Genomic DNA, 24,775 nt, shown 5'->3' on the forward strand with positions numbered 1-24,775 from the left:
TGCTTTAAAAAAAATAGAGACATCTTGTAACATTGCAATACAATTCAATGGACACTCAAGACTGCTTTAAAAAAAATAGAGATATCTTGTAACATTGCAATACAATTCAATGGACACTCAACACTGCTTTAAAAAAATTGACATCTTGTAACATTGCAATACAATTCAATGGACACTCAACACTGCTTTTAAAAAAATTTAGACATCTTGTAACATTGCAATACAATTCAATGGACACTCAAGACTGCTTTAAAAAAAATAGAGACATCTTGTAACATTGCAATACAATTCAATGGACACTCAACACTGCTTTAAAAAAAATAGAGACATCTTGTAACATTGCAATACAATTCAATGGACACTCAACACTGCTTTAAAAAAAATAGAGACATCTTGTAACATTGCAATACAATTCAAGGACACTGCTTTTTTTTTAAATAGATAGAAAACTTTGTGAAAAACTTGTGAAAAAAACTTGTGAAAGAAGTTGCAGTACATTGCAATACAATTCAAGGACACTGCTTTTTAAAAGCAGTGTCAAAAACTTGTGAACAAACTTATGAACAAACTTGTGAAAAACTTTGTGAAAAACTTGTGAAAGAAGTTGCAGTGCATTGCAATACAATTCAAGGACACTGCTTTTTAAAAGCAGTGTCAAAAACTTGTGAACAAACTTGTGAAAAACTTGTGAAAGAACTTGTGAAAGAAGTTGCAGTGCATTGCAATACAATTCAAGAAAACTGATTTTTTTTTATAATTTTTTTTTATAAATAGATAAAAAACGTTGTGAAAAAACTTGTGAAAAACAGTGGAGTTGCTCAGTGGCCAATGGTGTCAGACTGTGGTTGTAACTGGGCAGCTCCCAGGTATGAATGGAACTGTGTGAATGTGAAGCAGGGCGTAGCTGAAAAAGAGCATCTGTGCTCAGCGAACCTAGTGGGTAAATAAAGGTTAAACAACAGCATTAGTGGCTGCAATGAGCCTGTTTTGAACTGCACATCTTTTCAAACCGAGGTTGCAGGCTTGATACTGCCACTCTCAAGTCATGCTCAATGTTGAGCTTAGACCTGTGCTTTGTCTTCAGTGAAGCAACAGCTGAAAATCCAATCTCACAGAGATAGGATGTGGCGAAGGGAAGAAGGATGCCCACAGCCCTCCGCCCTATGACTGGATGATCCCTCTCCACACCAAGCCAGAATTCACTCAGTGTCTGAGCTGTAAACCTCAGCCTCAGGGTGGAGTCAGAGGTCATCTCGATGAGTTGCTCCTCTTCAGCAGAGCTGAAATCGGCAGGTGCTGCAGATAGAGATACTTTATTTGTAATTAATTGCAAATTAAACACAAAAAAATTCAGTTTTACAACAATCCATTCCAGCTAGATAGTAGCATATTATTATTATTATTATTATATAATGTACAACATAAACAAATGTCATAATTAGTCAGTCAATAACATAAAATACCAACCTGCTGCATTGAATGGATCCACCACCCAGTCATACTGAGCACTGTTGTTAGGGAAGTATTTTAAAAAGAATCCTCTCAGGGAAGAGATGTGCTGCCTGAGACAGGGGATCACTGTGGTGACTTGAGAAACACTGCTTTCAGCAAACTCAGTCAGGTTCTCAAAGGCATCAGTCTGTTGTTCATCAAGGCGCCTGCCCCACATCTCCAGCTTTCGACTGAATGCAGTGATCTTGTTTGCCAGGTCAGGTAGGTATTTATCTTTGCCTTGAATTGAATTGAATAGAATACTTTATTTAGATGTTTGCAGAAAAAAAATCACATGACAGTAAGTACAAGGTCAACTAAATAGGATTAAAACCCCCAAGAAAGCCAATGGCTTGTTTCAATTGGGGTCCTTTTGTAATCAATGCATATTACATTTAGTGACAAACAGACAGACACTACTAAACAGAACAGCATAAAGTTTAGAGTAGACATGACAGATACTAGAAGACAAAAATATCAACATACCTTTAAGCTGAAGGTTTAATTCATTCAGCTTTCCAAAGACATCGCTGAGATAGGCCAGTTTCAAGAGAAATTGTTCATCGTTGAACTTGCTTGCAGCTTCATTCATGCTCTCCTCCTCCAAGAACACCCGAATCTCCTCTCGTAGTTCGAAGACTCGCGACAACACCTTCCCTCGCGAGAGCCACCTTGCCTCGCTGTGAAACAGCACTGCAGAATGGTCAGCTCCCATCTCCTCACACAGCGCAGAGAACAGGCGCGCTTTCAGGGGTCGGGTTTTGATGAAATTCACCACGTTTATAACATCTGTCAAAACCTCATTCAGCTCAGGGCTAAGCTGTCTTGACGCTAGCGCCTCTCTGTGAATGACACAGTGCGTCCATTGCGCATTTGGCGAGACCCCCTTGATGAGCGCCTGTAGCCCCCTCTTTTTCCCTGCCATGGGAAACCTGCTGCATTGAATGGATCCACCACCCAGTCATACTGAGCACTGTTGTTAGGGAAGTATTTTAAAAAGAATCCTCTCAGGGAAGAGATGTGCTGCCTGAGACAGGGGATCACTGTGGTGACTTGAGAAACACTGCTTTCAGCAAACTCAGTCAGGTTCTCAAAGGCATCAGTCTGTTGTTCATCAAGGCGCCTGCCCCACATCTCCAGCTTTCGACTGAATGCAGTGATCTTGTTTGCCAGGTCAGGTAGGTATTTATCTTTGCCTTGAATTGAATTGAATAGAATACTTTATTTAGATGTTTGCAGAAAAAAAATCACATGACAGTAAGTACAAGGTCAACTAAATAGGATTAAAACCCCCAAGAAAGCCAATGGCTTGTTTCAATTGGGGTCCTTTTGTAATCAATGCATATTACATTTAGTGACAAACAGACAGACACTACTAAACAGAACAGCATAAAGTTCTGCGCACCGTCAGAACAAAATCCCACACAGTTCTCCCATTTCAGTCCATGTTCTGTCAGATAACTGTCAATCATTTTGAAGAGCTCATCAGCTGTCGCTCTGTTTTTGATATATTTGCAAAACAACAGATCTTCAATCAGTGACTGGGAATTTACAAATCGAACATAGCAAATAAGCAAACAGTCTTTATTGCTGTCAGTGGCCTCATCCACTTGTATTGCAAAACGTTTGTTTTTCAGTGACTCCGTGAGTTGTTCTTCCAGATCATTCGAAATGTCACATATACGTCTTGCAATGGTGTCATTGGACAGGGGGATACACTTCAATTTTGCGGCGGTTGTCTCATCAATTATTGTTGAAACCATATCAAGAGCAGCGGGGAGGATGAGATCCTCAGCTATCGTGTGTGGTTTCTTACACTTGGCGATTCTATATGCGACCTTGTATGATGCCAGTTGTGCTTTGCTGTTCACTGATGCAGCTTTTACCATTTGCGTCTCCTGCTTACGGTATTCCTCGAGTTTTCTCTTAAAGAAGTCGAGTGGCTTCTTGACATGACTGGGATGTGATGTCTCAATGTATCTTCTCAGTTTGCTGGGTTTCATGCTATCAGCTGCGAGGGTTTTCTGACATACAACACACAGGGGTCTCTCCTCACCTCCCACAACATTCGCTGTGAAGCCAAGAGCGAGATATGCCTCGTCATATTTTCTCAACTTGTTTTTTGGTTTATTACCGTCACACGAAGCATCGGTGGCCTTCCTTTTAGTACCCGTCAAAAATGCCTCCATTCTGTTCACTGACAAAAAGCGGACAGCTTTTGCCTTTTACTACCGCCTTGCCAAGCGCGGGGAGCTGAATGAAACCAGAGCGAGGGGGCGTGACCGCGCGCTTTGTTTTATGGGTGTGCGTTCAGCACATAAAACCCGCGTAAAAACACACATTTCTCCCGGTCGCTCGCGCCCCCCCTGTCATGCCTCCGCGCCCCCCACTTTGAGAAACACTGTCCTAGTGTATTTGCACCCTGAGAACCCCACCCCCCCCCCCTCTCTCTCACACACCCACACATAGCCCCCCCCCCCCCTCTTTCACACCCACACCCCCCCTCTCCCTCACCCCCCCCTCTCTCCCTCACACACCCCGTCTCAGTCGCGTCTCTACAATTCGTAGCCGCATTTCTGCAGACCCCTCTCTGATTGGTTGAACTCCATTTTTGCAGACCCCTCCCATTTCTGCAGACCCCTCTCTGATTGGTTGAGCGAAGCCCCTCTCTGATTGGCCCCCCGCATGAGCCGAGACAAGCTCCTCTAGCCAGGAGTCGAAACTCCGTTAACTCCAGAGAGAGAGGCTGAACGCAATTTATACGCATGGAAGTATTGATTACGCCATAACGAATCATTAAAAAAATATACCGTTAACTGGAATATGTTGTGTGTGCCTTTACACATGTTGGATAGGATTATGTAATTGGTTTGTATAGCGTCGCGTATAACGTTATTTCGCGTGACTTCACGGTTTATTCACATTTCACAACATAGCCAGCGTTCAACTTGTTTACACTCCCCACTTACTGTACAATGTAACATTTAGATTAACCCAGTTGTCTATCTGTATGTCATATGTTACGATGAATTGAAAATGGGGGACCCTGATGTAAACAAGACGAAAGTCTTTCTCTGGGGTCTGCATTCCCTTAACAATTGTATGTATTGAGCTGTACTGTGTACTGTACCCATTCTGCAATCTGTTAATAAAGTTTTCAATCAATCAATAACTAGACAGTTACAATATAACATTTAGATTAATTAACCCAGTTAATGCCTTAAGAGAGAGAGGCTGGTGGTCAAGTCAAGAGTTATTTGTCACAAGTTGTTTATTAGCCTAGACATTTTCAATTCATCATCTTGTTTACATCAGGGTCCCCCATGTTTAATTCATGATAACATATATGACATACAGGTAGACAGATGGACAGTACTGCTACATTTAGACATTTATGACATACCAGATTTTGAACTTGTGGTAGGCCTAGACATTTTCAATTCATCGTCTTGTTTACATCAGGGTCCCCCATGTTCAATTCATGATAACATATATGACATACAGGTAGACAGATGGACAGTACTGCTACATCTAGACATTTATGACATACCAGATTTTGAACTTGTGGTAGGCCTAGACATTTTCAATTCATCGTCTTGTTTACATCAGGGTCCCCCATGTTCAATTCATGATAACATATATGACATACAGGTAGACAGATAGACAGTACTGCTACATCTAGACATTTATGACATACCAGATTTACAAATACAGTACTGTTTGTGATACAAAAAGAGTCCAGAAAAGAAAGGCTATACATTTGACGTAGAAACTGTACATTGGAGGAGGTTGGGTGGGTGGGGGGGACTGTACATTGCTTCTTCTAAGTGTCTATGCTTTTTTTTGTCAGTATTTACTGGCTTTCAAAAAAATAACATCTTGTTGCTTGTGTGTTGAAGGACTTTTACCGAAGGGTTACACATATCATGTCTGCACGTACAGACGTGCGGTGAACCCATCCTGGACCTGCGTTGACCATACCTCTTTTGAGGCCACTGTGCGAATGACTCACCAGTCTGAGGAGGAGATCCTGGTGTGGGCAAGGTCGATGCAGGTCACCTGGAGAGTGGCCCATACATATATGTCATATATGTTATCATGAATTGAACATGGGGGACCCTGATGTAAACAAGACGATGAATTGAAAATGTCTAGGCCTACCACAAGTTCAAAATCTGGTATGTCATAAATGTCTAGATGTAGCAGTACTGTCCATCTGTCTACCTGTATGTCATATATGTTATCATGAATTGAACATGGGGGACCCTGATGTAAACAAGACGATGCATTGAAAATGTCTAGGCCTACCACAAGTTCAAAATCTGGTATGTCATAAATGTCTAGATGTAGCAGTACTGTCCATCTGTCTACCTGTATGTCATATATGTTATCATGAATTGAACATGGGGGACCCTGATGTAAACAAGACGATGAATTGAAAATGTCTAGGCCTACCACAAGTTCAAAATCTGGTATGTCATAAATGTCTAGATGTAGCAGTACTGTCCATCTGTCTACCTGTATGTCATATATGTTATCATGAATTGAACATGGGGGACCCTGATGTAAACAAGACGATGCATTGAAAATGTCTAGGCCTACCACAAGTTCAAAATCTGGTATGTCATAAATGTCTAGATGTAGCAGTACTGTCCATCTGTCTACCTGTATGTCATATATGTTATCATGAATTGAACATGGGGGACCCTGATGTAAACAAGACGATGAATTGAAAATGTCTAGGCCTACCACAAGTTCAAAATCTGGTATGTCATAAATGTCTAAATGTAGCAGTACTGTCCATCTGTCTACCTGTATGTCATATATGTTATCATGAATTGAACATGGGGGACCCTGATGTAAACAAGATGATGAATTGAAAATGTCTAGGCTAATAAACAACTTGTGACAAATAACTCTTGACTTGACCACCAGCATCTCTCTCTTAAGGCATTAACTGGGTTAATTAATCTAAATGTTATATTGTAACTGTCTAGTTATTGATTGATTGAATTGATTGAAAACTTTATTAACAGATTGCAGAATGGGTACAGTACACAGTACAGCTCAATACATACAATTGTTAAGGGAATGCAGACCCCAGAGAAAGACTTTCGTCTTGTTTACATCAGGGTCCCCCATTTTCAATTCATCGTAACATATGACATACAGATAGACAACTGGGTTAATCTAAATGTTACATTGTACAGTAAGTGGGGAGTGTAAACAAGTTGAACGCTGGCTGTGTTGTGAAATGTGAATAAACCGTGAAGTCACGCGAAATAACGTTATACGCGACGCTATACAAACCAATTACATAATCCTATCCAACATGTGTAAAGGCACACACAACATATTCCAGTTAACGGTATATTTTTTTAATGATTCGTTATGGCGTAATCAATACTTCCATGCGTATAAATTGCGTTCAGCCTCTCTCTCTGGAGTTAACGGAGTTTCGACTCCTGGCTAGAGGAGCGAGATGAGCCTGTCTCGGCTCATGCGGGGGGCCAATCAGAGAGGGGCTTCGCTCAACCAATCAGAGAGGGGTCTGCAGAAATGGGAGGGGTCTGCAAAAATGGAGTTCAACCAATCAGAGAGGGGTCTGCAGAAATGCGGCTACGAATTGTAGAGACGCGTCTCAGTCTCAGTATTGTTCCACGAATGGGAACCAGGCCTCGGCTGAGCCCACAATGGTTGCCGCAGTTACCACTTTCACACAGACACACGCACACACAGACACATACTCACACACACACATGCCAAATCGGGGCAATGGGCCTCCAGGAATGAAGGCTGGGAAAGGGGAGAGGGGGGGGGGGCATGGAGAGGAGGGAGGGGTGTATGAAAGTATTGAAAGAAGGGGAAGCACCTATGGACTATATGGGGCAATAATGCTTTATGCCCCCCCTCCCCCTCCCCACACCGTTCCCATGAAGATGAAAAGGCTGATTCTGTCATAAAGATAAGAGGCTTATGAATACTAACAAGTGTTGATGTCACAATATCCTGTGGTGGTTATGTAGCATTGTCAGAGGCTCAACAGTTGCATATCAAAACACAAAATAAGCAGCTATTCTCCCCAAAAGCTTGCCGACATCTCGAGGTTAATGAAATAAAGAGAAGCCATGAAATAAATGCAGAATGATGTTCGACCAAGTCACTAACAATATACTGGTACATTGTACACAGAGGAGGGGTCACATGAGTCAGCCTCTCCACAAAGGGGGGCTGGTGTGACCAACCAATAGAAAATAGTCTCTGGGCAAATTCACAAAGACTTAAAAGAACACACCAACATTTTGGGAAATTAGCTTACCGTCTTCTCCAGAGAGAGACAAGAAGATAGATACCAGTTTCCTCTCTGTGCGTTCAGTAGAAAGCTATCTGGCTACATGTTAGCCTAGCTTAGCACAATGAATGCAAGCGGACATGACCGGATAGCCTTCGGGAGAGGTGTTAGTTGGACAATGGCTAGGCTACCCAGTCATATCCGCTTCCATTCATTGTGCTAAGTTCAAGTTTCTTTATTATTTGTCATACAGAAATACAGAATACTTTGCATGAAATGTTTCTTTCTGTTTCGCTCCTGAGAGTGTGCTAGATAATAATAAGATAGTATAAATAAGTATAATAAGTCAAAAATAGAAAGTCAAGAAGTCAAGTAAACACAAGTGTAAACAACAATTGTTCAGTATACCTCTATATACAGTATGTACATCTGGTACAAAAATGGTGAGGTATAGCTTAGCTTGTGGTGCCACCGTTGTGGTGGTGAGGTGCAATAAGGAATGAGAGATGTGCAGTTCCCTTACCAATAATATAAAGTGTAAAGTGTGATAAAGTGGGTGCTACAGTGTGTTGTTTATTTAAAGTGAGTGTGTGTGTGCTGTGGGTGTGTTGCTGGCCTGTTATTGTTCATTGTTCAATCATTGTTCATTGAGCAATCATTGTTCATTGAGCATCCTGATGGCCTGGGGATAGAAGCTCCTTCTGAGTCTCTCTGTGCTTGCCATGAGACTCCGGTATCGCTTGCCTGACCGCAGCAGTTCAAAGAGGCAGTTGTTGAAACACTTCCGGTATGGTGAGCAGTGAGTAGGACGCGTTTTTCCCCCTCTCCCTCATGTTTTTTTAATTACTACGTTTTAAGACTCCAAAACCTCACAATTCTTGTTTATATGCTGACATCGATATAGCTAACTAAGTATTTATTGTCGCAAAGATGACATCCAAGACTCCAAGACCAAAACGGGGCGATGTTCCGAACGAGGAAGAGGCTGACGATACTTTTAGCAAGGCCTGGCTGGCTGCCCTGCTTGAAAGCCACAAAGAGGCTAGGGATGCCCCGATCACGTTTTTTGCCACCGATACCGATCACCGATCGTCGTGAGCCATATCGGCCGATACCGATCGTTTTTGATTAAAAGAAATTAAAATTTATTTTATATACATTTTTTATAAAATATATATATTATATAATTAGACTTGTACTTGTATTATCTGCGAGACATCGCCACCACGCAACAAGCTCCACTGTCTGTGTGTACTCTAGTAGCCTCCAGCTACGGCCAGGATTCTCCGGAGCTGCACCTGGACCCTATACTCGAGTAGCCTCGAGCTACGGCAAGGATTCTCCGGCGCTGCAGCTGGACCCTGGTATTGGTATAACGTTAAATCACATTCACAAGCCCTCAGCTCGAATACGCATCGAATCAGTGTTATAAGACATTGATATCAGGAGCTATCTGTAGCTACTGCTAGCCAGATATATAACGTTAATACAACGCCTCAGTGAATTATTTAGTTCAATGTGACATTTCGTTTTGAACAGTGAACTAGCTTGCGCTAACGTGAGCTAACAGCTAACAGCTAACAGGTATCATACACTCTACTAGACTTTGTGGAGCGTTTGTTTATGTCAGGAGCTATCGGTAGCTGGCCGGCTAGATACCGTTCGGTTAGACAATGCCTCATCATGTATTAAACTAAAAGTGAATAGTTGACTGGGTCATTTTGTAACGGTAGCTAAGCTAACGTTAGCTCAGGGAGACGCTCGCCGACACGCCGTCCTCCCGTGTCTCACTAGACTAGACCCGTGTTTACATGCGTGCGGGAGGAGCTGGACTCGAGAGCAGACGCCACACCACCGGTGTCTGAGACAGAACTCAGCAACAGCGAATGAGATCGGGTTTGACGATCGGTGAAAATAAAACATTATCACCGATCACCGATCGCATATTTATACTGAATATCGGCCGATAACGATCGGTGGCCGATCGATCGGGGCATCCCTAAAAGAGGCTATGACCACCGAGTTCAGAAAAGCCATTTGGAAGATAGACTTGACCAAATGAAAACGGACGTGGCCGACAATGCACAGCGGGTCGATTCCCTGGAGGAGAATGCAGAATCTGTAAGCGAAAGAATTACGTCGCTGGAGGCTACATGTGCGGATCTGAGGGCCGGCCATGCGGTGCTAAAGGCTAAGGCGGAGGACCTCGAGGCGACATAACAACCTTCGGATCATTGGACTACCAGAACAGATTGAGGGCCCAAGACCAACATCCTTCTTCGCCACCCTTTTACCCCAAATTCTTGGGGCAGAGACCCTCCCTAACCCTCCAGAATTGGACCGCGCACACAGGTCTCTGGCAGCTAAACCGAAGCAGGGTGAAAAGCCTAGGCCCGTTATCATCAGGTTTCATAACTATCAAACTAAAGAACGGGTGATTCGGGAGGCCAGGAAGAGAAGAGCGGAGATGCTATACGACGGTCAACAAATTGCTTTCTACGAGGATTATACCCCGGCTGTGTTGGAACAGCGAGCACCGTACCGCGATGTGATGGCACTACTTTACAAGCGGGGGCTGAGGCCTAGTCTCCACTACCCTGCTAAACTGATGATTACGGAAGAGAGCGGGGACAGAATACGCTTCACGTCTGTTGGGGATGCCGAAGCGTACCTCAAGGCCAAGTTAGCCTAGCGTGGACGGCTACCCAACGTATACCCAGTGGTAAGCTAATCTGACGCCGGGAGCAATGAACAATGAACAATGAATGTAGAATGCGAGACTGAATTTATAGACATTGGTTGGGCTACATTGGTCGACTGCGTTAGACCTGATAATTAGACCTCATGGGGGGATGCTATTGACATTAAACGGACTGGCTTCTGAAACTGAACTATATGCTTCCCAAACAGCCGACGCGGATTATATTTTGCCCGTATTTCTAACGCCTTTTTGCTTTTTTTCATTATTCTTTGATAGCCCTTATCTTACATATGTCTCTCTCTCATTCAAACTGTAGACGTTTCCTCTGTTTAGGGGCTGCTAAATAAACAGAAGGGATCGGTTTGATAGGATAATGAAGGTTCTATATGTACGCGTTAGGAGTACTCAATGCGCAGAGACTGGGCCTGAATTTACTAGGCCATTTACCTAGGCCCAACGGACACTTGGGGACAGCTGAAACCAATGCCAACAGCATTAGACATGATTACGACGTATTGAGTGTTCGGCTGAACTGAACTTGTGGACCTCAGAAGGGGACTATTGTTATTTCAATCGGAGGGACTCCTTCAAAAGGAACCCTATGCCAACCAGGTTGCTATAGCCATGAACTTGTGAATGATTGCGTGCCGTTTTCTTCTGCTCCCTATTTTGTATTTTTTGTTTTTTTTATTTCTATTTTTATATATGTATATAATCTTTTCCCTTTTTTTCTTAACTTGATTTGTCTTTTCTTCTGTATGTATTTACTTATATACATATGACTATGCAGGGTAAGCATATTCAGGGTGCACATGCTCCTCTTAATATTTGAGTGTCTCAATACACATAAACCGGATAGTATCTATTGGGTAGTGGGGGTTGTGTATGCCGGTTTCAAGAAGCACCTAAGGTACTGACTGAACCAATTCAATTTGCACACGCTTCTTTTTACTGTCTTAAGGTATAGGTCTCTGACACTGCCGAATGTGACTAACCATATTACCTCCCTACACATATTTTAGGTACATTGTGAGGTCCCTGAATTGTGTAACCCCTGTAGCTGCATATACTTATATATTATATATTTGTTTTTTAAATAGGCAGAAGGAGAAAGGGGGGAAGAGAAAAGAGGAGAGTGGCACCTCGTTTTCAACTATGTTTTGGTTTTGCAATCTTTATATCCCTAGTGGGCTTGGTAGCAGGGGCTAAAGACACTCTCCCCGAGCTGCTGTAGGTTGGAGGCGGGCTTTGCCCAGGTCCACTGAATTATAGGCTGACCTACACACACTGTAACGCCTCGGTTTACTTGTCCACTCTTAACTTTCTATGGGCCACACTCTTTATTGGGAGTCATTGGTAGCGCTTTTATGTCTAATCTCTAATGGATAAGCCCCGAGTTGTGTTGCAAGTATCTTTCATTTTTATCCCAGTCTTTAATTTTTTTATTTAAGCATCCCTTTTGTTGTTTTGGCTTTTATTTCTTGTTTCTCTGGCAGTTCGAATGTTCTTTTAACACAATTTAAAGGTTTATACGTAACCATATTGGAGGCTTTTCGAAATTGATGGGAGAGAGGGGGGAAAAGGGGAGTGAGGATGAAGTCTCCACCGGAAAGAAAGTATCCTGAGAGATACAGAGGCTGTTGCTGTTCCCATAGGGACCAAGGGATGTATCCCCGGGTGAGTATGGTTGTGTATGGTTGTGTGGGTGTATGTGTGTGCGTCAACTCTCCCCCCCCCCCCCCCTTTTCTCTATCCCCCTCTACCTTTCTCCTCTCTTCTAATGTTTTATCTTCTCAACTCAGGTATATATACTTGACAGAACATGGCAGTGACGGGTAGGAACATCCGTTTCGTCTCATGGAATGTCAAAGGGATGAATAGCTCTATCAAGGCTAATAAGGTACTTAACCATCTACGACACCTCAAGGGTGACCTTTGTTTTTTACAGGAGACACACATCTTCACCTCAGATATCCCCCGCTTGACTTGACTTGACATTAAGAGAGCATGGATGGGACACGTTTTTCATTCTAAATTCTCAGCAAAAGCCAGGGGAGCTGCAATCATTATACATAGGGATGTACCCTTCGAGCCTGCCACTATTCTAACTGATCTTGACGGACGATATGTTGTAGTGTCGGCAGGCTGCAAAACATTCCAGTGGTTTTGGCCTCAATATATGCGCCAAATTGGGACAATGATAAATTTGTGTCTAACTTATTTTCCTCGATACCTAACCTTAATGATCATCACATAATTATCGGAGGAGACTTTAACCAGGTCCAAAACATAGAATTGGATAGGTCCTCGGATAGACGAACTACCATCTCCAAAGCAGCGAACATCCTGAAATTTCATATGGAACAACTTGGCCTTATAGACCCTTGGAGAGCAAAATTTCCTACCGATAAATTTTTCTCCTTCTCCCATGTCCACCACACGTATTCGAGGATAGACTTCTTTTTGCTAGATGAAAAACTACTACATAATGTAGTCGCTACTAAGTACCATAGTATAGTCATTTCCGATCATGCCCCGACATCCATTGAAATTAACTTCCCCCAGGGTAGAACACCCTCTAAATTTTGGAGATTCAATTCCCACTTACTATCTGAACCTGAATTTAAGGATTTTATCCATGCACAAACACACACAAGCGCATATACATATTCTTGCTCTCTATTTGTGTGAATGTGCGCGCGCGAGAGCAATTGGAAAGCTGGCACGCAGCCCGGCAGACGCTTGATTCAATCATAAGCAGGTAGACCCCCATCACGAATTCCGAGCGACATTAGTATTCACCTCCACTGCCGTCACACAGAATGAAGGGGGAGATGCATTCAGATAGCCAACACCCAGAGTGACACCTAGTCTACCTGCGCTTTTTGTTATGTAAAACGGTGGCCGCCGGCCGGGTACTTAGTCACAACAATGGATACAGCGCATTTTTGTGTGCGCGATTGCGCGTACACGCGAGTACACATCCGTGCGCGATCGCGCGTACTTAGTTCTGCCTCAGTGATCTAATAACACAGCGTGTAACCGCGTGTGTGCACGACTGCACCCCTGATCAACACCGAGTAGTAAAACAAGGCATCGTCGCGCCAGGTGGCGGGAGGGAGGGAGGGATGGAGGGAGGGGAGGGATGGGGGAGACTGGCACGCCTATAACCATCTCTGAAGTGACTGAGGCAATCAAATCTTTACAAAGTGGTAAATCACCCGGGCCAGATGGCTATACTACAGAATTTTATAAAACGTACTCCGTGTTGGTTGCTCCTTTCCTACTGAGAGTATATAACGACTCCCTTCTAAAGGGCCAAATGCCACCCACGCTTTCAGAGGCGTCATTATCCCTACTGCTCAAAAAAGGTAAAGACCCTCTCCTTTGTAGCAGTTACAGGCCAATCTCCCTCCTTAATGTGGATTGTAAAATATTGGCTAAGGTCCTTTCATGCCGTCTTCAGAAGGTGGTCCCGTTCCTGATAGACCCGGATCAGACGGATTTCATCATGGACAGGCAATCCTTCTTTAACACCAGAAGGCTGCTAAATATCTTTTTCACAACCACGACTGGCGCGCCAGAAATGGTACTCTCCCTAGATGCTGAGAAAGCGTTTGACAGAGTGGAATGGAGGTACCTGTTCCATACTCTTGAGAAATTCGGTTTGGGACCGGGTTTTATTTCATGGATAAGACTCCTATACTCGTCCCCGGTGGCCTCCGTCAATGTGAATGGTACCAAGTCGGGCCAGTTTGCGCTCTATCGCGGTACTCGTCAAGGATGCCCGCTTTCTCCCTTGCTCTACGTGCTCGCCGCTGTACCCTTAGCCATTTGGCGTCGCAGTGAGGTTAGATTTGAGGGGATTGAGAGGTTCGGCCTGGTTCATAAACTCTCATTGTATGCCGACGATCTCCTACTTTATGTCTCCAATCCGTCATCGTCCATCCCTGTTATCCTTGATATTCTAGAACAACATAGGCAGCTCTCTGGATACAAACTCAATCTCCAGAAAAGTGAATATTTACCGGTTAATGTGTCTGCGGAACGGCTTCCTCAATCGCTTTTCCCCTTTAAAAAAGGGCCACGGAAGGATTCACATATCTAGGGATTTTTATGGCCAAATCACCGACGGAACTCTTCGCAAAGAATTTCCGTCCTCTGCTGGAGCGCTTTAAGCTAGATCTGACGAGATGGTCCTCTCTCCCCCTCTCGCTTCTGGGAAGGGTTAACCTGATAAAGATGGTGGTCCTACCCCGATTTCTATACGCTTTTCAGCATATACCAATATTTATTAATAAAGCCTTTTTCACTTCGATTGACCAACTTATAGGTTCATTCCTGTGGGGTAACAAAAGAGCATGTATTAAGAGGACAATTATGCAACTTCCCAAATCGGAAGGGGGTTTGGCTTTGCCTAATCTTCGCTATTACTACTGGGCATGTAATATAAACAAACTCCTTTACTGGAGGACCAGGAGGGAGGAAGAAGACCAACCCCAATGCAGGGCTCTACAGTGCGACCATATTGCTCGCATATGCCCCTAAACATATGTGCGTGCGAACCTGCAAAATCAAGTACTCGCACGGCGTGCAAGTGGGGCCGGCGAGTGCAGAGTACAGCCTCATTCGTCCTTTTTTTTCTCCGCTGCGAGAATCGTTAAAAAACTACAAGTCCCACAGTTCACAGCCGCATAAACGTTCCAATCACAGTAGAGTTTCCTGTGGTCACGCGACTGGAAATAGAAAGTAACGATCAGCGTCACTGTCTGTCTCTGAGTCAGACAATACAGCCATGTCGAAGCCCATTAAATTTTATTTTGCGCGAAAGATACCGGAGAATGAGAAGTCAGGCGAGGCAGCTCATGTTACAGAGGTGATGGTTAACGTTAACCAAGATACTGACGCTAGCCAGCATGCTAGCGAAGTTGGCCAAGCTAGCGAGGCTACACCCACTGTAGCACCCAATGTAGCCACTGTAGCTAGCGAAGCTACACCCACTGGAGCCGGAGGGAAGACATACAAATTTAACGTGAATTGGCTAAACATTTCCCCATGGCTAGAGTTCGAAAACAATGTCATGTTTTGTAAATATTGCAAAGTAGGATCGATGCATTGCTATGCATTGTTACACCCCTACAACTGGCCCACTGTGTATGTGTGTACAGTTAACTTGGCTAGCGTTATCAACCGCAGAGGTGGGCACCGGACGGCCAGAGTGCAAGCGGTGTGGCAATAGGGTCTAGCTGCAGCGTCGGACGGCCAGAGTGCAACGGTGTGATGTCGTAATTGGCAGAATCGACTGTCAATCAATGGTCTACCTGACACGCAAACTCATAAACAATGTTTCTGTACTGGAGGTGTACAGTATTTCAATAGGCAACCCTGAAAGGATAATTTTTCTAAAGGAGCAACACTAGCTAGCTCCCCCCTCTACTGATGGCCCTGGTTGTAAAGCCAGTGTCTCCTTTTTGTTCAATGTCACTGCCTTTCTTATTAGGCCTAGTTGTTGGCTACAACTTTGCCATAGTAGGCATTAATCACTTAATTAATAGTTCAAATGTCTGTGTCCCATTCCCGTTTGCACACGCAGATGATACACACACACGCACAGTGGGCCAGTGACTTTGGTGGTATGTGCTATTGCACAGATGTGTCCCGTTCCCGTTTGCACATGCACGCACAGTACAAATATAAATTTATTTTTGAAAAAAAAAAAAAAATGTTACTTGACATATTTTCACTGTGCTCCTAAATATTTTTGGGTGCTCCTAAATTTCTTTGTGTGCTCCTAAATTTTTTCATTTAGGAGCACCTGTGCCCCTAGTGAAAAAGGTTAGCGTAGAGCCCTGCCCCAATGGGCTCGGATGGAAGTCTCCTCTTCAAAGTACTCACTCTGGTCTGTGGCAACATCCCAATTACCCATTTTGATCCCTATTAAACAGGTGGCTCAGAACCAAATTGTGACGGAAACTTTGAAAATCTGGAGTCAGTTTAGGAAACAATTTGGCCTGCACGCTCCATCAGGGCTAGCTCCAATCTCTCGTAATCACCTATTCTTGCCGTCCTGTTCTGATCCTGTATTCAGAAGCTGGGCAAACAAAGGTTTGCTAACCATTAATGACCTCTACTCCGGAGGTGTGTTCTCATCGTTTGCAGAATTGTCAAAAAAATTGGTCTCCCAAATTCCCACCTTTTCCGTTTTTTTCAGATCAGACATTTTATTCAGAACCAATTCCCTGGCCGTCCTCCAGACTCTAGGACTGACCCTCTCCTATCGCTCGGTACCGGGCGGAAAGGGCTCGTCTCAATTTTATATGATAAAATATTTTGGATGAACCCAACTTGTTTAGACTCCCTGAAAGCCAAATGGGACGAGGATCTGGGAATTATCATTACAGATGAACAATGGGATCATATATTAGACCTGGTACACACTTCCTCTATATGTGCAAGACACAGTTTGCTGCAGTGTAGGATACTGCATAGAGTTCACTACACCAATGCGAGGTTAGCAAAGATATACCCGGATAGAACGGATGCGTGTAATAGATGTAAACAATCTCCAGCCGATTATATGCACATGTTTTGGACGTGCCCCAAACTCAGAGTTTTGGACTACAATATTCGATACACTGAGTAGGGTCCTGGGAGTGGCGTTAGACCCAGATCCACTCACTGCCTTTTTCGGAATCCCGAATACCCCTACGATAATATCTAGGGCTGCAAAACAAGTTGTGGCGTTTACTACCCTCCTCGCTAGGAGACTTATTCTCTTTAAGTGGATACACCCTTCCCCACCTACTCACAACAGATGGATACATGAGATACTACATTGCGTTAAGCTTGAGCTAATCAGATTCTCCCTAAAGGGCTCCCTTGAAACATTCCAAGTGACCTGGCAACCATTTCTGCAACACATCGATACCCTGACTATCAACGAAGAGACTTAGAATGGATAGAGCTTTACACCTCTAACTACACATCCTTATTTTTTATCGTTATTTTATTCCTATTCTCTAACCCCCCCCCCCCCCCCCCTCCCTGTCCTGGTATGTATGGGTGTGAATGAGACCCCCGGGGGCTGGGTGGGTAACTGGGGGAGGGAGAGGGGAACGGGAGACGCAGCTGCGGAAGGTTAGACTACTCAAGAATTACCACATAATATGGGCAGGGGTAGGGAAAGGAGTGAAATAACCTCATTGATGACGTTCTTCCACAGCCGTGCTGGAGAGTTTTCTTTTTGTGTTTTTTAGTTCTTTCTTTGCTTCTTTATATCTAAATATTTGTGCATAATACAGATAGGTCTGATTGATACTATTAGTGTTTTTTTTTTTTTTTTTAGTAGCATCTATGCTGTATGTTTGGATGTTTTGCAGATGTGTCTTCAAAAACATTGATGTGGGGGGGCTGGGGTGGGTATGAAGGAGGGGAAGGGGAAATGAAAGGGGAAGAAAAGATGAAAAGATGGAGAATGTATAATACTGACGAATGTAAATGTACATACTACTTTTCCTGTAATAAAGAAATAAAAAAAAAAAAAAAAAAAAAAAAAAAAGAGGCAGTTGTTTGGGTGGCTGGAGTCTTTGATTATTCCCTTAGCCTTGCCCATGCACCGCTTGTTGTAAATGCCTTGGAGAGTGGGAAGCCCCCCTCCAATTGTGCGTTCGGCTGAACGGGCCACTCTCTGTAGTCTGCTGCGGTCTTGTGCAGTGCTATTCCCAAACCAGGAGGTGATATTGCCAGTCAGGATGCTCTCTATTGTGCATGCGTAGAAGTTCTTGAAGATCTTTTGACTCACGTTGAACTTCCTTAAGCGCCTAAGGAAGTAGAGGCGTTGTCGTGCCTTCTTCACAACACTGTCAATGTGTGTGGTCCATGTCAAGTCTTCGGATATGTGGTACTTAAAACTGTTCACTCTCTCAACCGGTGCCCCATCGATGCTGAGGGGGCTGTAGTCCCTGACCCCCGACCTCCTAAGGTCCACAATCATCTCCTTTGTTTTGCTGACGTTCAGTGAGAAGCAGTTCTCTTGACACCATCCCGCTAGAACCTTCACCTTCTCCAGGTAGGCCCTCTCGTCGTTTGCAGAGATCAGGCCCACCACTACTGTGTCGTCAGCTAATTTGATGATTGTGTTGTTGTTCCGCTGTGCCACACAGTCATGTGTGTACAGGGAGTAGAGGAGGGGACTCAGGACACAGCCCTGGCGGGCCCCTATGTTGAGAGTGATGGATGAGGAGGTGCAGTTGCCTGCTCTCACCACCTGGGGTCTGCCCGTCAGGAAGTCCAAGACCCACTGGCAGAGGTCATAGTTCAAGCCCAGGTCCCTGAGCTTGGCTATGAGTTTGGAGGGGACTATGGTATTAAGCTAGGCTAACGTGCAGCCAGATAGCTTTCTACTGAACGCACAGAGAGGAAACTGGTATCCATCTTCTTGTCTCTCTCTGGAGAAGATGGTAAGCTAATTTCCCAAAATGTTGAGTTTTCCTTTAACCCAAAGAAGGCACTGGAATACACAGGTCATATTGCCTTTTGTTGAGAATCTTTATACAGTGCAAGGATGGTGCGACAGTGGCTCAGGAGATGGAACGGTCTTCCGTTAAATCGGAAGGATCCCGGTTAGATTCCGGCTCTTTCTGGCAGTGTGTGTCAACGTGTCCTTGAGCAAGACACTTAACCAACCCCTCCCTTTAACATTTTCAGTGCCGTAAACGAAGATTCTCGTTTCTGGGCCCCAGTCGTTCAGTGCCAAAAAACGAGAATTCTCGTTTCTGGGTAGTTTTTCCTTTTTTTCCGATTTTAATACCCTATTCAATGTCAGGGAGCTGTATTTTGCATGGAAAAGGCATAATGGGACTCCAATGGTGCAGTACCGGCTGCATCCTACCAGGCGGCGGTATCGAGCACCATTTTAAACGCTGTGTCTTGGGCTGTGCGTCGATTATATAGGTCCGGGCTGACTTTTCTTTGTCGGACAAGTGTAGTGGTTATAATGCTTGGATTGAGGAGAAACAATTACTCCCGATCAGTGTTCTGTGGTGGATTATGTTGGCGAAACGATGGACATCAATACTTGGAATGGCGATCAGATAATTGGAATATTCTTTTCGGGGTACATCCTAGTCAAGGTAAGGGCTATATGGTATCAATCTTGCGTTATTCCAAGAATGTTTTCATTGCGATCCAAGCATATGTGTGTAACGCTAGTCCATAACGTATTCCGTTGGTGACGATCAAAGCATCGAAAAACGACCCCCCCCCCCCCCCCCTTTCATGCATTCATGATGGAACATAATACCTATCCTATGCATTTGATTTTTTAATTGTGGCGTGTGTAGGGACAAAACGCCAATGCATTTAGTATAATACACGTTGCGGCTTATAACCAGCCTCTCAGGAATTGGCCCGGATCATTCTGAAATAACACTCTGTAAGAGTCGGTATATTCACCACGGTATAAAACGGGAACGTATGGATGGAAAAATTATTTCCTTTTTTGCATTTGGCCGGAAGAAACTCAGTGTCAAATTACTATAGTATTGTATCCATAGATAGTATTGTATCCATAGCTATAATATAGAATATAGTTATAGCTCTACAAACAAGGTGACGGACTCGATTAGTTTAATGGGTGGCATCGCATAGCCGTCGCCCGGTAGAGGCATGGTACAAAATGTATATTTAAATATATATAAATGCAGTCCATTTAGCAAGAGGACTAATGGCTGTAAATGCCTCCTTAACTCATTGGGCGCCAATCACGAGAAAAGTTGGGTTTTTATCGTTATTTATTTTATTCGCTATATCCATTCATTTTTCATCCATCCAGCCTGATGTTATCATTGAGCTCGCAAAAGGCCAATACCGGCGCCTAACGCCTTCCGGCCGGTATTGCACATCATTGGAATCCCTCCCCCTTGGGCTGTACGCTGATCTAAGAAGTCCGGTCCAGGTTTTCCTTCTCGGTAGGGATGTCCGATATTATCGGCCTACAGATATTATCGGCCGATATTGGCATTAAAATGTGATATCGGAAAATATCGGTATCCAAATTTTTTTTTTTTTTTACATTTCTATAACCTTTATTTACCCAGGGAAACAAGTAAGAACAAATTCAGATTTAATTTATTGTCAAAAGTATGCATAATGTTGTGTTAATTCCACAACAAGAGATATGTAATGTTAATTACCTGAAATTATTCCGTTTTTTGGGGGGGGGGAACCTTGCATATATCGGTATCGGTTGATATCGGTATCGGAAATTAAGAGTTGGACAATATCGGTATCGGTAAAAAAGCCAATATCGAGCATCCCTACTTCTCGGTCATTCAGTATCGTTATAACACATGGACTGGGGAGACTGGGAGCAGCGTGGATTATGCGTTTTGGTGGAGAAACGTTGGATCAATAAACGCGATCAATATTTGGAATGGCGATCAGGAATTGGATTCATCTTTTTGCAGTACATCAGATGTGAGGTAAGGACTCTATGTTACCAATCTTGGGTTAATCAGATGTTTCTTTCGTAACGATCACGCATGTGTGTGTGTGCGTGCGGTTGGCTGCGACCAAGGCACAGAGAAGCGACTTTTCAGCCCGCTTCTGTTCGTGCATGAGGACACATAATACCGATAATCTAATAATAACTTCATTTTATATAGCGCCTTTCAAGGGACCAATCTAGCCTTATTTTCAGAACGATTCATAAATCAAGCGACAAATGGCATGATTTCTAAGGAAATGCATTGAAGCACGGTTTGCTAGAGTTTCTTGAGATTAGACAGAATCGCTCTGGAACTATTCACTACGGTATAAAACAGAAATGTATGCATGAAAAAATTATCTGTTTTTTGCATGTTGAATGGAAGAAACTCACTGACAATTGACGTGTTTATTAGATCCATAGCTATAATATTTAACACTTTCCGTGCCAGCCATGCGGTGCCCCGGAACCCTGTTGCGTGCCACCACCCACTTCAATGACAGAGCTCTCATACTTGCGAATGCATAAACTATATCTTAAAGTATGGCTATGTGTCTAATATGGCCGTCGCTTATCAATGACTTGTTTGCAGTCAACATTGTCTAAACGGATTTTTTTTTTTTTTTTTTTTAATCGGTTCATTTTTGTTTTATACCATTTTGAAAAAAGCTCGTTTTTTTTAAAGTTTCAGAAAAAAATAAAGATTCTGTGATAAACGCCCTTTACTGGAATACACAAAACACACAGTCATTTTTCGGCCTATTTATTAATCCTTTTCAAATAAACGCTAGATTATTGATAGTATGTGTACTTATGCACGCTATAGAAGCGGGCTGAAAAAACGATTATCTTATTTCCTGATCGCACACACACACACACACACATATGGCACACGCTGATATATAGGTGAAAATAGCTCTGATTATCCCAAGACTGGTCAAATAGATTCCTTACCTCAGATCAGATGTTCTCCAAAAAGATTATTCAAATTCCTGATCGCCATTCCAAATATCGATCGCGTTTATTGATCCAACGCTGGGTACTGGAAACACATTCTCCGCTGTTCTGGTGGTGGGCAATGACTTAGATCGTCTCCGGTTACTTGTCTGACAAGTAAAATGTGGAAGCAGAACTTTTTTTTCTCCATGCGTTTCATTCAATCCAATCCAAAGGGGTGCAGTACCATCCGGAGAGACAATACAGGGCGGTATTTTCCCTGTTAGAGTTCAGACAGATCCCCACTGGTAACGTGAGGCTAGATTGATGAAAAATGAATGGAAATCGATAATAAAAAAAATAACGATTAAAAACTAGATCTCTCGTCAGCTGGCACTCAACGGTTGGCATGAACTAACGAGAAATCTCGTCGTTGGCACTGAAAGTGTTAATATAGTTTTAGCACTAGCAAACACGGCATTCTCCCCATTGATAGATAGATGTAGCAGTACTGTCTATCTGTATGTCATGTATTTCAGGGCTCTACGCTAACCTTTTTCCCAAGGAGCACATGTGCTCCTAAATGAAAAAATTTAGGAGCACACAAAGAAATTTAGGAGCACCCAAAAATATTTAGGAGCACAGTGAAAACAGAGTTTTTTTTTTTTCAAAAATAACTGTATATTTGTACTGTGCGTGCATGTGTGTAAATTAGCTCTTGCTACAACCCTGCATGTTTACATTTTGTATTTTGTACTTGATGTTCATTAACATGTATTGTCCCTATCAAATCAAACTACTGCTACAAAAGGTTCAGTCACTTAACTTTAGCCCCTTTTATGCATACAATGCTTATGTTTTGGCTGTGTTGCTCTTCTAGAAAAATAATCCTTTCAGGGTTGCCTATTGAAATACTGTACACCTCCAGTACAGAAACATTGTTTGAGTTTGCGTGTCAGGTAGACCATTGATTGACAGTCGAGTCTGCCAATTACATCACACCGCTTGCACTCCGGCGCTGCAGCTGGACCCATTGCCCACCTCTGCTGTTGATAACGCTAGCCAAGTTATTATACACACAGATACACAGTGGGCCAGTGACTTTGGTGTAGGGGTGTAACAATGCATCGATCCTAAGGGGGAAATTCAACTGCATCGATTTGAAAATGTTAGAATAGATTATCGCAATTTTAATGTGTACACGTCAGCGTTTCCGTTAGCCGGTAATTACCGGTTTTTGACCGGCAAAATCTGTTGAAGTCCGACTTATTTAATATCTCCGGTCTTAATGTCCGGTGAAAATAATTCCCTGAGTCTAAGCACAATTTGATTATTTGAATTGTATTAAAATAGGCTAAAATTAAATAGCCTATGCGATGAACGAAACGATCATTACATTTGTTTCCTCGTTGCTTCTAATAATGACAACGACGTTGTCGGCGAGAGCTTAGTGCTGGTGTGCGGACTTTTGTGTGAAGCTGCAGAGCCAGAGAGGCAACGGCACAATGCAGTATTCCAGCAGTACTTCAATTCGGCCATTTTCAGCCAATGTTGGGTGGGGGGCGCTGCTGTGCGGTTCCCAGAAAAGAGCCAATAACAGCTAAATCAGCTTCTCTGCAGCGCCATACTCTTTGCAAATAAGTCGTTGCGAGGTGGAGAGAGTCGTCACGCAAACCACGATAATGTTGCCGTCTCTCTGCTTTCTCAGTTCTTCGCTTGATATAATTAATACAAATGTCCAATATAACGGAATTCGTTAGCTCATAAAAATGTGATTATAACAGACTGCTGTTTAGTGTCGGACCGACTGCCCACATACGCGGTCTATTTTAGTTCAAGTCAGCAGCAGCACGGAGTATCGAGGGACTTATTTTATTTGGAATATATTAATTAATGACTGTATACGCAAAAGTAGCCTAGTTTTAAGTAATAATATTATAAATCTACATGCCTTGAGGATGACATTCTTTATATTGCCTGCCTATCAATTGTTTTAAAGCTCAATAAACTATGACCGGAATTAATCTCATTTGTCCGGTAGATTGAAATCTTGCAGGTCACGGAGACCGGCAACAATTTTTTCTAACGGAAACCCTGGTACACGTTATGTTATTGTCATGTCCGTTACAGCCAACACACCGACATACGCTACTGCATCAACGTTATGATTAACAAAGCAAGGCATTCGTTTAGTTGCATTAACGTTATATTACTATTGCTATCGATAAATCTAGGTGTTCTAAAAACTATTGCTATTGGTAAGAGAGAGACTATAATAAGTTAGTGTCTCGGAAAACGAGAGCCCTGATCGCAATGGCGGAGTTTCAGGAAGTAAACAAGCCAAATGAGAGCTTCCGATTGGTCATTTGCTTTATTTCCCATGAAACCAGTCACTTCACTCTACTGTGATTGGACCGTTGGCTTGAGTGCAATGTGGGACTTGTAGTTTTTTTAACGATTCTCAGTAGAAAAATAAAAAGTACGACTTAGGCTGTCATCAGCAGTTCGCACACCGTGCGCGTAATTGGTTTTTGAGGTTCGCACACAATTATTTTTAGGGGCATATGCGAGCAATATGGTCGCACTGTAGAGCCCTGTATGTCACATATGTTATGATGAACTAAAAATGGGGGACCCTGATGTAAACAAGACGAAAGTCTTTCTCTGGTCTGCATCCCCTTAACAATTGTGTGTATTGAGCTGTACTGTATTGTACCCATTCTGCAATCTGTTAATAACATTTTCAATCAATCAATCAATCAATCAATTGCAATACAGCAATGGCGTTCTAACCAGAAGGTAAACAGCGCCCCCTTGGCATCCATCCAGAGTTAATAGCGAACGTTGAGAGAATCCAACAAGCGTGATT

The 24,775-nt window shown here is 43.2% G+C and overlaps 1 protein-coding gene across 3 annotated transcripts in view; it reads right to left on the reverse strand.

Annotated features, from left to right (window-relative positions):
* dtx4a (deltex 4, E3 ubiquitin ligase a) overlaps positions 1-24,775 on the reverse strand; it is a 159,843-nt gene that overhangs the window by 110,563 nt on the left and 24,505 nt on the right. The window lies entirely within an intron of this gene.

Source organism: Notolepis coatsorum, assembly GCF_963971535.1.
Source record: "Notolepis coatsorum genome assembly, chromosome: 4".
In the NCBI taxonomy this organism is placed as follows: domain Eukaryota; kingdom Metazoa; phylum Chordata; class Actinopteri; order Aulopiformes; family Paralepididae; genus Notolepis; species Notolepis coatsorum.